The sequence below is a fragment of the Herpailurus yagouaroundi genome, unplaced genomic scaffold (genome assembly GCF_014898765.1).
Source record: "Herpailurus yagouaroundi ecotype Mexico unplaced genomic scaffold, PumYag 197, whole genome shotgun sequence".
In the NCBI taxonomy this organism is placed as follows: Eukaryota; Metazoa; Chordata; class Mammalia; order Carnivora; family Felidae; genus Herpailurus; species Herpailurus yagouaroundi.
This window is the reverse complement of record NW_024412428.1, coordinates 15,312,744-15,331,656: the sequence shown is the minus strand read 5'-3', so window position 1 is coordinate 15,331,656 and position 18,913 is coordinate 15,312,744. Positions and strand designations below refer to the sequence as shown.

Below are 18,913 nucleotides of genomic sequence, written 5' to 3'. Positions count from 1 at the left end.
CCACACCTATTTTCGTAAATAAAGTTTTACTGGGACACAGCCAGTTCATTTATTTACCTATTTTCTATGGTTGCTCTTGAGTAGAATTTAGTAGTTGTAACAGAATTAATGTAACAGTGTGTGTCAACTATGCTTCAAAAAAAATAAGAATAATAATTAAAAGAAACTAAAACAAACAAACAAAAAAAGGCTGCAAGAGACACTCTATGGTCCACAAAGTTTAAACTATTTATCATCTGGCCCTTTAACAAAAAGTTTGCCCAATATTTTTCTATACTCCATCTATCTTTATTTAATCTCCCAATTTTACACTCATTTTCTACTAAAATACATATTTCTAATACCTTATTTATTATAAACCCTGATTAACATTTAGTATACCTTTAGTGATTGGGTTGGAAAACACTTGTTCTTTCCAAGGAAATATGAGTTGTTAGGTTTCATAACATAAGCCTTGCTTGTCATCTTCTGCCTGTTTTTACATTTACTCATGTTTCATTTTCCCTGTGCAGCCATATAGGTTTGTGCAGGTTGTTCACTACACAAAAGGGCCAGCAAAGGGATGAACTGAGGCTAAATGCAACCTGTATACCACCTACCAAGCCATAATCCTTGACACAAGGCCATGTCCCCCCAAACGAAAGGACACTTTTATTCTAAATTGCATGACGTTCTCTTGCTTACCAGCTTTGCACCCACATCACATGGTTTTCTTGTGCCCACAGACAAAAAGGCATTATTTGGTCCTGCAGAACCCTATGTTCCTCCAATGTTTTTCAGCAGATCTCTGATAGGAACCCTGAAAATGCAGGTAAAATTCCCAAGTAACATTCCGTATGTCCCAACTTCTGCGTAACTTAGTTCTGGGATTACCCCAGACTGTCAGCAATTTATACTGATGAAGTAGGAAGTGGAAGTTGAGAGAGAAGATAAAGATAGCCTGATAAACAGAATATATGTATCATTTATGTTGGGGGTGTGAGAAGGTTCTTAATAAGAGGAAAATAAGGAAAGAGGTTTGAACTTGTCTAAATCACTTACAACATGGCCCAATCTCTCTGTGGAAGTTATAAATTTCTAGGGTTAATTATTTCCTGAAAAGGAAAACAGAGAAGAGGGAAGAACTACCTTTCCAGAATCCTCTTCTTTGTATGGTTACAGGTTAAAATCTGCCTGTGAGAGGCACTTGCGTGAGCTCTAGAGGTCCGAAGAATAGAATATTTTGTTACCCTATGTAGGCAGTTGCAGATAGCCACATTAGCCAAAATGAGGAACCAAGTAATTTGACCTTCTCTGAGAATCACCAAAATCACTGCTGTAGGATGAGATCATCAGGGCAGTGTTCCTGGCTTTTGCTCCTGCAGGGCTTCCAACAGCTACAGAAGTCTCCATTTCCCTGTATTGAGACCCTTCACATTCACAGTGCAGACATGCCTCCTGTATTGTGACCAAACCCAGACTATACATCATCAATACATCCTTTGAGGAAAAAGAGGGAGGAAGATCTTAATTTTTTCCTATTAAATGGCCTCAGATGAGACTATACTAATCTTTCAGATAGGATATCATAACTTGGAGCTCTAAGAGGGTTCATAATCCTCTCCTTCCCAGAAAGTCCAATAATTCTGAGGAAAGTGGGTCAATTTTTCAACCTCCTGTCTTTAAATCCACAATCCTGAGGTCACTGGAGAGAAGCACCATGACTCTCTATATAGCAAGAATGAGGTGATTCTCTTGGCAAAAATATCTCCCATTACATTTTCCCTGGAAGGGTATGTTCCAACTTATCTTACACAATGGTGATTAAGACAATAAAACAGTTCTTCTTAAAACAAGAAGATCAATTGATGGTTTTATCTTCAGAAATAAAATTGCTGACATTAGAACAACAGTTTATCCCTCTTAAGTACCTGTGTGCCTTGTGTCTGTTTTCTTTAGCTCCATCTCACAGATACCCTACTGCAGTAGGAAAACCATAAAACTCATCCTATTACAGTAGGATGAACCTTAAGCTCTTAACTTGACTATGACTCTTAATCTGGTCCTTACTGCTCTGTGTAACGTCTCAGACTCACTTCACTCTAAATTCAGGCCTCACTACTCTTTTCATAACGTCTTGAGTCAATCCTTTTCCTTTAAGTCTTAGGGCCTTAGTACATTCCATTCCCTCTGCCTGAAAAAACTCCCATGGTCTCTAATGCTAACTTTACACCCTTTGTCTCAGTAACTTCTACTCACTCTCCAGGTCTCCTTTTAAATGTCGCTTCTACAGCCAAGTTACTTTACCCTATTACACATGTTTATATTATCTTGTACCTCCCCTCTGTAACACATATTATAACTCACTAATTTTTAAAATATCTTTCTTCCATGTTAGACTGTAGCTTCCTGGTGTTACATTTTCAACACTGTATCCTTGGTGCTTAGCATGGTATTAATCAAATAGACCCTAAATATGTACTGAATAAAAAGAAAAAAAAAAAAAGGAAGGGAAGGGCACCTGGGTGGCTCAGTCAGTAAAGCATCCGACATTGACTCAGGTCATGATTTCACAATTCAGTTCGTGAGTTCAAGCCCTGCGTCGGGCTCTGTACTGACAGCTCACAGCCTGGAGCCTGCTTCAGATTCTCTCTCTCTCTCTCTCTCTCTCTCTCTCTCTCTCTCTCTATCTGTCTCTCTCTCTCTCTCAAAAAATAAATATTTAAAAAGGGAGGAAGTAAGGATGGAAGGGGTGGAGGGAAAGAAGAAGGAAGGTAGGGAGGGAAGGAGAGAGGGAGGAAGGGAAGAAGAAAAGAAGGTTGGTAGGTAGGTGATGTGATGGCTAAAATTAAATTCACCGTAGATCAATGATATTTCCAGCAAAAGGAATCTATGGACTGACTGAAGAAAAAGACTTTCATAGAAGACTAGAAAATAATTCTTCCTGGCAAAAAAAATTACTACAGTGCTAGGTCACTAAAAGAAACTTTGTATTTTGGAGATGGTAATGATAATAGAAAGTGGAGAGGGCTCTGTATTTCAAATGCAGTCCTGACTAGATAAGCAAAACTTTTAAGGTAGGTTGACATTGGTGGGCTGGTGGAAACTGCACCACCTCTATTTCTGGAAGCATTTAGCTGTCCCTATTCCCCAACTGAACTCCATGCACTATGTCAGCAAACAATGGCTCCATCCTTTTCCGGATTTTGGCAATATGGTATAACCCAAATCATAGAACAGGAAACAGAGCAGACATGACTTATTCTCTCCTGTGTACATGAGTAGCCACTTGCTACATGAAAAGGAAAGAAGTGAAGACACCATGTCACGTACTCAAAATATGAGAGTAACTCATCATTTGAATCAATCTGTCTTATAATAATCTGCTGAATTCCTGCCATTACTCTCCAACTTCCTCATTCTGCCTTTACAACCATCCTCCCCCAAAGCCAACATAACTTTCCCTAGAGATTTGTTTGGGTGTGTCTGTGGTGGGCGGGGCGGGGGCTGAGTGGGAAAATCAGAAGGAACTTGGCACCACCAACATACTTAGATAAATCAAGTCAGGTCAAAGAGAGAGGTCAGGTCAAGAGGAAATGGGAGATACACAGTGAAGGATACATTTCTTTAGAACTAGATTCATGGACATTTGCCAACACTACACAACTGCTTATTGTGTGGAAGAATGCCAGAATGTGACAGCAGGAAATTTCCACAAATAAGAAAATAAAAGAGCCTTTCCATGAGGGCTTAACGCACTGAGAATGAAAAACAATTCAATTTCATGGCTTTAAATTATAGGAAAAATTATTGAATGCAAAAGAGAAATATATCCTAAAAATTCTGTGCCCTGAAGAAAAAGCATACACACTACATAGAGCAAAGGTATGTGATATACTGTATGTACACAGAAATGTAACATGTATATACATAGAGCAACCAAGACATGTAATATACTGAAGTGCAAAGTATTTAAATTCTCTCCGTTCTCTGAGGGAATGAATGAATCAAACATATATGCACATATATACAAGTACACATTGATGTTATAAGGAAAACAAGAGGAAGCTCATGTAATTAAGAATTTTGATGGAATTTGATGGAATTTCTTCTCTACTTTAGCTTTCAGAGTTTATATTCTTACAATGCTCTTGCCTGCTTTTCTTTTACCATTCTGTATTGTTAGGGCATCACCTAAATCTTGGTCACTTTATTTCCTACATCTGCACAACCTTCCAAGATATTTTTTGTGCTATGAATAATTTTCCTTTATCCATAGTAGTTGCCAACATCTACCCTATTTCTTTAAATGTTTTCATTCCTTAAAACTCCCCTAAGCCATGATAAGTCATCCTTCAGAAAGATATTAAAAAAATAAAAACCTAAACTCAAAAATTACTTAAAATCTCTTTCTTCTATGATACCTATATCTCACTTGGAAGTTTTGTCCAAAAGCTCCACTCACAGTAACTATTCTGTCTGTGTTTTGTTTCTTGAAGCATGAAGTCCGCCTCTGTATGTAATTGATTTTGTTATTGCCCCGTATGTAATATTATGAAGCTTGATTATGCATACTGATTTGATTCTTTCCAAATTTTAGGATAGCACTAGTGCTGCCAAAATATATTAAAGAAGTCTCTGTTATAAAAATATTGATAAGACTTTGAATTGACTCAAACGAGAGTAGCTTACAAGATAGCCACAGTGAGGAAGACTTCCACTCAATATAAAATAAAATGTCTTATCTGCAGGATGACCTAGTTGATACTGTGATGCCTAGGTACTCCTTGACAAAGGAAAGACTTGCTCCACTAATTGCAGAAGATGATCTTCAGCTTTTAGTCTTTTGTGAGGACTGCCTCAGTTGAAGAAAACTGCCTTGCCCAAAATCCAATGACTGGTCAATAATGGGGCATAAAAGCCCAGCACTTTAGTCCAACTTATGACAACTCTGATGGGCCACATCAGTGAATTCTGAGTTCACTGTGGGTTCAGTAGAAGCTTTCACTGGGATTGCATCACAGCTTGACTTCTCCCTCTGTCTAATCTTGCCTCCTTCCCACTCTTCCTCAAGGGATGATGCCAAGGGCACTTCCTAATGAATGCCCTGCACCCTCACTTCCCACTTTGAGTCTGCCTCCAGAGGAACCCAACCTGGGACACTTGCCAAATATGGAATTGCATGCATCCTAAATAGTAGGAACCCATTGCTGAAAATGTCTAAAGATGGGACGATGATTTTTAAATGTTAAAGATAATATGCGTATATGGATGTCCTCTAATGTTCCTTTAAGATATATGATTTTATGATTTTAAGTTTTAGACATTGGGAGTCATATAATTAATATAGTTTATGTGCACAGTACTTTATACATATCTCACTCAAGCCTCACAAGAACCAGACGAGGTGGAGTACTGGCCCCAATTTACAGAAGAAACTGAGGTTCAGAAATGTTACTTGGCCCAAGGTCACATATTTATAAAGTAAAGGATCTAGAGCTTGAACTGCGTTCTCAGTTCTCCATCTACAATCAAAGTACCTTTCACTGTGTCAGTTATGAAAAAGGACTATGTGTTTATAAAATATACCGTATAATCAAAAAATTATATTAAATTTTTAATTTTCTCTGCCATTGCCAGTATTCTAAAGAGTATTTTCAAAAATCATTGAAAATGCAGCTGTGTTTCCTTTTGCCTGCTATAAATAATTCCATACAATAATTTTGATGGGACTTTAAGAAGTCCTTCATTATTTCATTTGCTTCCATATGAGAGTCTGTCTTTCTGCTCAGTTATATGGGCACATCCTGTGATGTACCTGGCAGCATTCATTTCATAGCTTCCAGACAGCTAGGACCAAAGCCAGAGGTCCTTGAGTAAAATTCTGCATGTTCGTAAGAACATTACAATAGCAGATGAGAGAAGTTTTGTATAAAATATTTCTGAAATTAAGTTAGCATGTAGACTCTATTCTAGCATTCATCATTCCAGACAAAGGAAAGACTAGCCCTTTACATTGCTGGAATTTGAGATTGTACGGGAGAAAAAACTTTAAACAAAGGCCTGCCAAATGCTGTTATTATCTTAAGAGTTACATTAGGTTCTCAGAATAAATCACTTGACTACACTCTGAGAGACAATACCATCTTTCTCTAGCTCCAGGTTATGTCCTTTGAAATAATGATATAGTCAAAATTAACCTTATAAAAGCAAAACTGAGGACAGAAGTTTTCATTGAACCTGACCAGAACGTACCAGTCTTTTAGTCAATGAAGAGCAGTGCTTCCTACACGTTTTGTCATCAGAAAGAATTTTCATCCCAGAAGTAGAAATGATAGTTTCAAACTTGATTACATGTAACCTCCTTGGGGCATTCCAGGGGATGGGAAGAGGGTAACCACGTTAAGAGGATGACAGGGATACAACCACTCCTACTTCAGTCTCATATGGGACTTTCTTGCAAACTTGCACTGAAAACATGTTACAAAAATTTAGCATGAAAAAGTCTGAAACCACTCCAATAAGTGACACAAAGCTGTGGTTTCAAGGCTGGTGTGTCCACCAGGTGCTGCAAGCAGGACAACACATCACCTCCTTCCTAGGAGGCACTGGAGTCTGGCTTTGAATCTGAGTCCTGTCACTTTCCAGCTGTGTGAGACCCAGGGCAACTTACCTGAGCTTCAGTTTTTCATCTAGAACTTATGACTAATCATACCATCTTCACAACAGTACTATTATGTGCCAGCTATGGGCTATTGTGTGCCGGCATCCATCACCACAACTTCCTCAGGCTTGGTGACATCTTCTGAATCTGGAGCTCCCTCGCTGCTGATGCCCTGACACCACTGCAGCAGCTTCAGCTGCCCTCATCAGTCCTCAGGGCTATCTGGTCTACCAAGAACTTCTTCCCTTCTTAGACATCCTTTCAACACTGATAAAGACTTTACCATTTCTGTCACCACTGTCACTGTTATTCTCATACTGTCTTCTATTTTTTTATACAATAACATTTACGGTTGTCTTCTTAAAAATGAACACAATGAAATCTTAGAAACAACAGAGCATTTAATGTGTGAGCTTAGGAGTCAAACCACCTTATGTGCGTCTTAACTCCACAGCCTATTTAGCTTTATGATCATAGGCAAGATATTTAATATTTCTAGACGTCGTTTTTCTCATCTATAAAATAGGCACAAAAATGACACCCACTTCCTAGGGTCATTATGAGAAAGAAAAATGATACAATCAGTGTAAACTTCATGGAACACATTACATATTCAACAAATGCTAGCTTTTATCATTGTAGCATCTCACTAGAGTAATTCAATTTTCCAATTGCATATTTCAGACTATAGAGTCCTAAGAGCAAATATAAAATGAGTAATAAATATTAAATGAAGATGTAAGAATGGGCACACTATAATTTTTAAAAACAGGGGGATATATCTAGATTTATAAACTATCCATGGAAGAAATAGACATCAGGGATTCCTTCTGAGAAGGAGAACCTGGGAAGTAAAGAAAAGGAGTGGTAAAGAAACTTACTGTTACCGTAGGCTCACTCTTATTCTGTGACTTGTTTAATATGTGTTTGAATTACCTAATCCAATTAAAAAAAGCATGAAAAATTAATCTTTCCTTTTAGTTTAGCTACAAATAATATTTGGATTATTTGCAATTAATATTTGGATTAAAAGCAAGATACTATTGCTTTTTAGGGGCATATTACAGTAATCACAAAAGTACTGATTAGAAGAGCTTTGACTGCAGTTATATTTCAAAATATTATTCCATTTTATAGACTGTCACTGATTGTATCAGTTACCTCTTCGACAATAAAGCATATGAATTTCAATTCAGGCTTCAGAAAGGTGATAGATAAAAACTATGCCAAAAATTTCCATGAGTGAGAATATGATTCTGCACCTGATATTCAGTAACACAATCACATATTCCTCCTCACTCCATATACCACCCTATACTGTATTATTTGCAAACTGATTCCAGAAAATTTAAGTAATGTGTAAGGAAGTCATTTTTATTTTATTTTAATTTAATTTATTACTTTATTTTAGAGCAAGAGAGCATATGAGCAGGGGAGAAGGGCAGAAGGAGAGAGAGAGAGAAATAAAGAGAATCCTAAGCAGTCTCCATACTCAGCAGAGTCTGAGGCGGGGCTCAGTCCCAAGACCCTGGGATCATGATGTGAGCCAAAATCAAGAGTCAGATGGCTCAACAGACAGAGCCATCCAGGCACCCCAGGAAGCCATTTTTAATCCTGTTCTTATTATGTTTTTTTTTTCCTCCTATGAAATCTCCAACCCCCATAGGTGGCCTTCTCTTCTACAGGACCGTTAACTACAATTTACTGGTTGATTTCTATGTGCCAGATTCTATTTTGAACACATTCTATGCATTTTCACTTTATGGTTCCCAAGGGGAAAAAAAGCCTATTTTTAAAATTCAGTAACAGAGAATAAAAAATAATTTGACCAACAGTACATAGCAAATAAAAGGCTAAATGTAAAATAAGACTGGATGGTTACAATGCCCGTGCTTTTCATCATTAAATGATGAAACTTTAAACTAAACTAAACTAATGTTTAAACTAAACATTAAACTAACCACAATTATAGTGTGTACTTCTCATTCAACACTCAAATGTGCTACTTTGAATTATTTCTTTTGTGTTTTGTTTTTTATTTTGCCCATGTCCAGACATCCTAAATTGACCTGAAGTCCTTCCAGGAAAGAACCTTATCTTTTGACCCCTTTGTATTCCCAGCAGTTGGTACTGGCCTGGAAGAATAACATGGAAATAATGGGATTATGGTGACGATGGTGGTGACAGGTGATAATGATAAAATGACAAAGCCCACCTGTCAGACTTGAGGCAGGCACTCTATGCTGAAGTGTACTTACTCATTCAGGATGTACTATCCCAGTACCTACTTTAAGCCAAGCCAGTTTAGTCTTTGGATTTACATAAGAATTACAAGGTACTGTTATAATAAAAACAAAACAAACAAACAAACACTTTAGGGAGTGTACTTGGGGTAGAGAGGGTGACCATTATATCCAAAGAGGAGAAAGAGACTTTGTAAACCCAATTTGTAGTTCAAGCATACATTATTACCATTTTTATTCTTCCACGAATATAATGAGGGTTTAGTGTATACCAGGCCAACTTAAGAGCTTTGCATGCCTTATTTCAATTAATCCTAGATAGAACTTTGTGAGGTTGGTATTATTACCCCTATACGAAAATGAAAAAAAAGCAAAACTCACTTTTCCTAGGATCATTTGGCTTCTGAGTGTTATAACTAGTATTTGAGCTTCTAGGTCCAGAATATAAACTCTTATTTTTAACTTTTTATTTAAATTCCAGTTAGTTAATGTATAATGTAATGTTAGTTTCGGGTATATGATATACTCATTCAAGACTTCCATACATGACCCAGTGGTCATCATGACAAGTACACTCCTTAATCTACATCAACTATTTAACCCATCCCCCAACCATCTCCCCTCTGGTAATCATCACTTTGTTCCCTATAGTTAAGAGTCTATTTCTTGGTTTGCATTCTCTCTTTTTTTTTTCCCCTTTGCTCATTTGTTATGTTTCTTTATTTTTTTTAATTTATTTATTTAAATTCAAGTTAGTTAACATACAGTGTAGTATTGGTTTTAGGTATAGATCCCGGTGATTCATCACTTCCATATAACACCCAGTTCTCATCCCAACAAGTGCCCTTCTAATGCTCATCACCCATTTAGCCCATCCCCCACTGACCTCCCCTCCAGCAACCCTTAGCTTTATTCTCTGTATTTAAGAGTCTCTTGGGGCACCTGGGTGGCTCAGTCAGTTAATCGTCCAACTCTATTTCATCTCAGGTCATGATCACACAGTTCATGACTTCAAGCCACACATTGGGCTCTGCACTGACAGTGCAGAACCTGCTTGGGATTTCTTCTCTCCCTCTCTCTGTCTCTCCCCTGCTCATGCTCGCTCTCTCTTTCTCAAGAATAAATAAATTAAAAAAAACTTTAAAATCTCTTATTGTTTTCCTCCCTCTCTGTTTTTATCTTATTTTTCCTTCCCTTCCCCTATGTTCATCTGTTTGGTTACTTAATTCTACATATGAGTGAAGTTATATGATATTTGTCTTTCTCTGACTTAATTTGCTTAGCATAATACACTCTAGATCCATCCACATTGTTGCAAGTGGCAAGATTTCATTCTTTTTGATCAGTCAGTAATATTCCATTGTGTGTATGTATGTGTGTATGTGTATATATATATACATATATATATGTATATATATATATATATATATACATCTGCATCTTCTTTAGCTATTTGTCAGTCGATAGATGGTTGGGCTCTTTTCATAACTTGGCTATTGTTGATAGCACTGCTATAAACAAAGGGGCATGTGTGTCCCTTTGAATCAGCATTTTCATATTCTTTGGATAAATACCTAGCAAAGGAATTTCTGGGCGGTAGGATAGCTCTATTTCTAATTTTTTGAGGAACCTCCATACTGTTTTCCATAGTAGCTGCATCAGTTTGCATTCCCACCAACAGTGCAAAAGTGTCCCCCTTTCTCTGCATCTTTGCCAGCATCTGTTGTTCACTGAGTTGTTCATTTTAGCCATTGTGACAGGTGTAAGGTGGTACCTCATTGTAGTCTTGATTTGTATTTCTCTGATGATGAGTGATGTTGAGCTTCTTTTCATTTCTGTTAGCCATCTGGATGTCTTCTTTGGAAAGTGTCTATTCATGTCTTCTGCCCATTTCTTGACTAGATTATTTGTTTTTGGAGTGTTGAGTTTAAGTTCTTTATAGATTTTGGATACTAACGCTTTATCCAATATGTCATTTGAAAATATCTTCTCCCATTCCATCAGTTGCCTTTTAGTTTTATTGATTATTTCCTTTGCTGTGCAGAAGCTTTTTATTTTTATGTAGTCCCAATAATTTATTTTTTCTTTTGTTTCCCTTGCCTCATAACATAATCTAAAATGACTGAAGAGACAGTCTTTTTGCCACTGGATATTCTTTCCTCTTTTGTCACAGATTAATTGACCATATAATCATGGGTACATTTCTAGGTTTTCTATTCTATTCCATTGATCTATGTGTCTATTTCTGTGCCAATACCATACAGTTTTGATTACCAAAGCTTTGATATAAAACCAGAAGTCCGGAATTATGGTGCCTCTAGCTTTGCTTTACTTTTTGAAGACTACTTTGGTTATTTGGGTTCTTTTGTGGTTCCATACACATTTTAGGAGTGTTTCTTAAATGTGAAAAATGCTGGTGGTATTTTGATAAGGATTGCATTAAGTCTGAATTACTTTGGACAGTACAGGCATTTTAGCAATATTTGTTCTTCCAATCCATAAATATGGAATGTCTCTCCTTTTCTTTGCATCATCTTCAGTTTCTTTCATCACACTAATGAAAGTGTGTTATAGTTCTCAGAGTACAGGTCTTTTACCTCTTTGGTGAGGTTTATTCCTAGGTATCTTATTATTTTTGGTGCAATTGTAAATAGGATTGATTCCTTAATTTCTCTTTTTGCTGCTTCAATATTGGTGTATAGAAATACTACAGATTTCTGTATATTGATTTTGTATCCTGTTTCTTTACTAAATTCATTTATCAGTTCTAGCAGTTATTTTGGTGGAGTCTTTTGGGTTTTCTATATATAGTATTATGTCATTGGCAAATAGTGAAAGTTTTACTTCTTCCTTGCTGATTTGCATGATTTTCATTTCTTTTTGCTGTCTGATTGCTGTATCTACAACTTCTAATACTGTCTTAAATAACAATGGTGACAGTGGACATCCTTGTCTTGTTCCCAACCATTTACACTATGATACTTTCTAAACAAACTCTTCAAAAAAAAAAAAGTCTGGTTTTTCCTTAAATGTTACAGTAAAACAGATGTGAAATAGACAATAAATTATAGTTTCTATTTACAAAAAAGCTGTAAGTGCCAACAGTGTTAGATTAAAATGTATTATTTAATCAGTTCAGTATGAAACTGAACATGATTGTGAAAATGACACTTTAAAAACATTCTACGATTTCATCAGCAACTCTCACTTTTCCCATTGAGGATGATATTAACATGGGTTTTATTATGTTGAGTAGGTTCCTTACTTGTTGAAGGTTTTTATCATGAATGGATGTTGAACTTTGTCAAATGCTTTTTCTGCATTTATTGAAATGATCATATGATTCTTATCCTTTCATTTATTAATGTGATGTATCACACTGATTGATTTGTAAATATCGAACCACCTTTGCAACCCAGAAATAAATCCCACTTGATTGTGGTGAATGATTTTTTTAACGTATTGTTGAATTCTGTTTGCTAGTATTTTGTTGAGGATTTCTGCATCTATGTTCCTCAGAGATATTGGCTTGTAGTTCTCTTTTTTTGTGGTGTCTTTATCTGATTTTGGTATTAGGGTAATACTGGTCTCAAAATAAATTTGGAAATTTTCCTTCTCTCCTACTTTTTGGAATAGTTTGAGAAGAATAGGTATTAACTATTCTTTAAATGTTTGGTAAATTTGCTTGTGAAGTCGTCTGGTCTTGGACTTTTTTGTTGGGACTTTTTTTTTATTATTGTTTCAATTTCTTTGCTGGTTGTTGTTCTGTTCAAATTTTCTATTTCTTCCTATTTCAGTTTTGATAAATTATATGTTTGTAGGAATTTATCTATTTCTTCTAGGTTATCCAATTTGTTAACATATAGTTTTTCATAATACAGAATCTGAACTTTAACTGATGTTCAACACTGCCCTTTCTAAGACCTCTAAAATGAAAAACATTCCATTTGAAGTCATCTGAAAATTCCACAATTATACAAAAAGGAATCTGTAAATTATGTCAAATCTGAGCAAAATCCACTCAGTCTGGCAGCAATAACTCTAGCAGAACAGAATTTTGGGGAACCTTACAACTCTACTGTATATGGCAACCTGTTCTATAGAGTAGGAGAGGGATATTGTCTGAAACTATACTCTGATTATCACTGGGCTCCCCCACTCCAGATCTACAAAGTTAAAGCAGATAATCTAAGTAACATAATTTTGAGCTTTCATTAAAAACAAAAGACAGGGGCTTCTGGGTGGCTCAGTCAGTTGAGCATCCAACTCTTGATTTGGGCTGAGGTCACGATCTCATGGTTCGTGAGATCGAGCCCCACATCAGGCTTTGGGCTGACAGTGCAGAGGTTGCTTAGGATTCCCTCTCTCCCTCTCTCTCTTCCTCTCTCTCTCTCTCTCTCCTTCTCTGCCCCTCCCCTGCTTGTGCTCTCTATAAAAATAAATAAATTAAAACTTTTATAAAAGCAAAAGACAGTAGTATTTTAAATGGCCGAGCATTATAACCTGGTAAAGAAGTTATGGGAATAATCAAAATGCACAGTTTCTAAGTGTCTAGGCAAACCAGAGCCCTGATGCCTAGGAGAGAAGCAAGTCAGATATTAGTAACCAAAATTTTTCTAAATTCTTTTAATGCAAACAGTTTGTCAAATAAAATGAATATAGTCTGGATATGCATAACTTCCAATTTCTTAAGGAAACCATGCAGAAAAATCCAGGAAGACTTTCCCAGAAATAAATCAAAGCTTTACCAATGACATTCACTACTGAATTGTGGGACAGAATATAAGGCCAAAGAAGAGGCAGAACTATAAAATAGTTTCTTTCAGAAGCCAGAGTTATTGTAAATAGATTTGACATTTGGAATTTGAAGACTATTAGGGAAACATATGGCTTAAAATATCACATTCTCTTCAAGGGTCCTAAAGTTTCAAATAAAGTAGTTAAATGCTCTGTGCAACACAAAATACTTCATAGGTGGCCTGAAAGAATAGGTTTGATCATGCTACTAATTCCTTCCAGTTCCACATACACACCTCTGTTGCATACCATTGGGCACACGTTGCAATAATTGTAACTGGTGGTCAGTTATCTAACCCCCCGCCAAAAGTCACTAAAAACCCTGACATGTTATTAGAAATACAAGAAAGAACAGTACTAATGTGTATAAAAGAGAAGATGTTATAAACAAAAGACCAGCCCAGAGTTTTAGAGCAGTGAAACTACTCTGTATGACACTATTATAATGTATACATGTCATTACACATTTGTCAAAACACATAGAATGTACAGCACCAACAGTGAACCCTAAAGTAAACTATGGACTTTGGGCGATAATGTTGTGTCATTGTAGGTTCATTGAATGTAACAAAGGAACCACTGGTGGGAGATGTCCAAAGTGGGGGAGGCTATGCATGTGGGTATAGGGGATACGGGGACTGTCTGTATTCTCCATTCAACGTTTTTGCTGCGAACTTAAACTGCTTTAAAAATAAGTCTTAAAAAAATTAAAAATAAAATAAAACAAACAAACAAAAATACATTAGACCATGGATGATTGATGGGGCCATAAGTACAGAGACAATGTCTTAAAGAAACTGAAGTCTGAAGCTCCATTCAGCTACCTTCTACTTGGTCGCTCCATTATGCCAAAGTATTCACTGAATATTTCCATCTGCCTACTCCTCCTACTCCTTATGCTGTTTCCACTGTGTTGACTACTTTTAAAAACATATTAAGTATGTCCATTCCAAAAGGAAATAGTCACTATTCAGTCATTATTCAATGAGTTAGTAAAATAGATTAGTGAGATTTTTAATTGCAAAATTTAAAAGCAATTAGTGTTTACCCTACAAAAATTCATCTTTAATTATTTCCCTTTTGTTGGGATGCATGGGTGCTCAGTTGGTTAAATGTCTGACACTTGATTTTAGCTCAGGTCATGATCTCACATTTCGTGAGATTGAGAACCACATCGAGCTTGTGCTGACAGCAAGGAGACTGGGATGTTCTCTCTCCTCTCTCTCTGCCCCTCCCCCCACTCACACGCACACACATACACACTCTCTTTCTCAAAATAAATGAACATACATAAATAAAATAAATAAATAAATAGGATTATTTCCCTTTTGTAATAAAGATTAGCACAGCAAGCAGTAATTTTAGCATTTATAGAAAAAGCTCAAAGCTGTGTAATGGATATATACATAAAGGATTGTTATATTATCTATTTTTGTAACTGTTTGAAATTCTCCTTAATACAAAGTTTTTTTAAAGGATCAACTATAAAGTATATACTGGCTTAACGTACCAATAACTGTATAAATTAACTTGATTGCTATGATATTATGTTAAAGATATTTTATATTCTATATCACCATCATCTGAAAATATAGCATAGTATTTAAGAATATGAATTTTTGGAAATCAGAATGTTTCAATCTGATTTGCATTCTACCTACTCCAGCTGTGGTAACCTCGCAAAAGCTGAGTTCTACTCTGTAGGTGGAGAGAAAGATTTCAAAGATTCACAATTCAGAGATTAAAAAGCTATTCCCTATTCTAGTGTATTTCTAAGTTAAATATTTAGAAATTACAAAGAATTTTCAAAAATAGAAGGAATCATATAATCCTTTCATGGCCTTTTAAGCCTAATTAAATGACCTAAAGAAAGCCTTATTGAATTAATCAGTCAGTTTTCAATAATGTCCTGGATTTTACTTCCCACTAGGCCTTCTAGCAGCAGCTCTTTGCAGGTATACAGTCTCACGCTTAGCCAGGGAGATGGGGATTTGGGGGTCTTCTCCAGTCCCTCCTGGATGGACATGCAGAGATCTTACCAAAGCTCTTATCTCCCTTATCTCCCTGTTAAATTTCAGGCCAGTCTGCTAGTCCACTGCTTACCGCAACCTCGTTGCTACCCGAACCATTGGTAGCCTTCATTTGCCACCAAAACCAGTACTGTTATTGACAACACTGTTGAACGTGAGGTTTGTCTCCACTCTGCTCCGAAGCTGCTGGCTTTCTTGTTTTGCAGTGCCCTGTACATTTCTGCTCAGATCAGCATGGGTGTGGGGGTGGATGGGAGAAGCCCCCGGCAAAAAATGCCAGACTCCCACTGTTCTTATTTGACATTCAGTATTTTTTTCATAAATAATTGCTTTTCAACTTGTACGACTTTGGTCAATTCAGAAGTCCTGAAGTGGTTGTTTTTAAGCCTTGAAATTTTATCCAATTTTATCCAATTTTATTTATATAATGCTTTATCAGAAAAGAGAATCAAATATATGACATTTTATCACAGAAAGTTAATAGTAGGGCATATTCTAAATTGTCTGACAGTCATTATTATTAGCATTTTGTTTTGTGGATCACAACAAATACATACAAAATAAATATTCACCTAATCTCAATAAATATTGGCCCTCTTCTATACAATGTTTAAATGTTTCTTATCTAGGGCCTCCTGGGCAGCTCAGTTGCTTAAGCGGCCAACTCTCGATTTCAGCTCAGGTCATGATCTCACAGGTTCATTAGTTCGAACCCCACATCTGGCTCTGCGCTCACAGTGCAGAGCCTGCTTTGAATCCTCAGTCTCCCTCTCTCTGCCCCTCCCCCACTCATGCTCACTCTCTGTCTCTCAAAAATAAATAAACATTAAAAAAATTTTTTAAATAGATGTTTTTTATCTAAAGTTTATATGGAGGCCCTTTCCTATATAATATTTCTCTACAATCTTTATATGTTTATGTTATGTTTCCATACAATGTTTACATGTTTCTATATGACGTTATATATTCATTTAATCTCAATAAAATATTGGCTCTTTTCTATATAATGTTTATAGTCCCTAGTAGTTAAATTATTCAAGTTCCTCAAGACACAAGGATTCTGAAAGTTGGTAATGAACAATAATTCATTATTCTGAAACTCTTTCATCCCAAAACAAGTCCTTTTTGAAGGATGATTAGAATCCTTTTTTTCAAAAGCAGGATTCTAGAAATGTACTTTTAGTGAGAATGAATGATGGTTGGAGAAGATAAAAAACTCTCTATGAACATAATTATAAGAAACCAGGTTAAGACTACAAAAATAAATATATTTGACTGCAGAACCCAGAGTTATTAAAAATATTTGTGGTCTGCTAGACTATAGTGTTAAAAAGAAACTTACTGGGATTAAGTGCAAACTCGTGTCTACATATTTAGGGTGCACTAAGCTGTATTTCAGCCAATCCTTTCATTTTCTATGCCATTATCTGTCCTGATCACAGTCAAGCTAATCAGAAAATGAGCCCACAAAATAAGTAAGACAGTTTTATTGAGCAGATCACACATACTCAGCCTCAATCATTTTTAACATCTTGACATAGTTTTAACCTACAACTTTCTTTTTAACTATAGGGAATAACTTTGTTAGAACATGAGCACAATCAGCTGAAAGGAAATTGGAAGATGTAGTAAGTGTGATATTATGTTATGAACTGCTGCCATGTAATTTTTCTGATCCTTTGAACAAAGTAACATAATTTGTCAGAATGTGTTCTCATAATAACCTGCCAACAAACTGGATGAGCTTAAGAAATAAAGTAACGGCCTACACCGAAAAGTTAAAAGAGTATTAATTCCTTACCGCTGTGGAAGGAAGTGAAGAAAGATGTCAAAATTTCAACATCTTCAGAGCAACCAAGAAAAAAAAGGTAATAAGTTTTAAGGCTTACATTGCATCTTCCATTCTCAATAGAGTAAAATTTGTATTTAAAAGTCCTTTTTTTCAGGGCACCTGGGTGGCTCAGTTGGTTATGCGTCCAACTCTTGATTTCGGCTCAGGTCATGATCTCACAGTTCATGGGATTGAGCCCTGCATCAGGCTCTGTACTGATAGCACAGAGCCTGCTGGGGATTCTTTCTCTCCTTCTCTCTCTGCCTCTCCCTCACATGCTCTCTCTCTCTCAAAATAAATCAATAAAAGTAAAAAATTAAAAATAAAATAAAATTATATAAAAATATTCTTCTTTTCAAATAAATGTATTGCCAAGTCTCAAAATGAGAGAACAGATGCCAAACAATGGACAGAAAATGTTCTTTCTTGAAGAAAAGAAGTCCAGCACATTGCAATGTGGCCCTCTGCTGCTATTTTTCAATACTACACGAAAAAAACTAATTTCCAGTGGTGTCTCTTTGCAGGGTCAATACTTCAACAAAGTTTTAAGGAAAAAATGACTTAAATCCTTCAACAAAGTGTAGTCACTTACAAGATTTTTTTAAAAATCGAAGTGATTGATTCAGCGTAATGTTATTCTGAACAGTGTCTGAGCTACATTAAAAACCTTAGTGACAGCACTATTCATTTAAGAACAGATTTTCATTATTTATGTTCCATTTCAATATTTCCAAAAAGAGATTATATTCATACCAAATGGTTTCTACAATAACAATAGTTCATCCAATGCTATGGGGAAAAAAATTTTTTTTTAATTAGAAAGAAATTTGTGTCTCACAATGCCATTCCTAATAAATATCTCCATTTTCTAGGAAAACGTCACAAAAAGTCTAGAAAATAAACTCAAAAACTCATCTAAGACTAAACTCAATGCAATTTGACCATCACTTTTAAACTGCCAAGACTGAGGGGGGACTTACTGAGAAGTGAATAAAGCCTCACATGCATGGTCCCTGGGGTGCCTGGAGTCGCCAGGAGCTGCAAAGTATCCTAGGTGAGGAGAAGCCAGGTTGGCAATAAAGACTCTTCTATGTAAGCATTTCTGGTAAATTGCCTCAAGATACCTTAGGAAAAAAAAAAGAGATCTGAACCTCCAAGTTCAAGTAAATTGTCATGATTTCTTTTCCTATGTTAAATATGGCATACCTTTTTTTTTTTTTAATGTTTGTAGTTTTTCTTTTTTTCTTTTTCTTAAAAGGGGCCAGAAAAAAAAAAATGTGTAAGCTCACAACCCACAAAACCTGAATCTGCCTTTAGGTAGAACAATTTACCCAACACAGTCAGTCCATACAGAAAATGTTATTTTACT

General features: G+C 36.0%; 1 long non-coding RNA gene across 1 annotated transcript in view; it reads right to left on the bottom strand.

The window, feature by feature from the left end:
• Positions 1-18,913, bottom strand: part of LOC121012867 (uncharacterized) — a 112,164-nt gene that overhangs the window by 16,943 nt on the left and 76,308 nt on the right. The window contains exon 4 of the long non-coding RNA XR_005782366.1: positions 18,525-18,668. This is a non-coding gene — a long non-coding RNA (uncharacterized LOC121012867). The remainder of the gene's footprint in view (positions 1-18,524; positions 18,669-18,913) is intronic.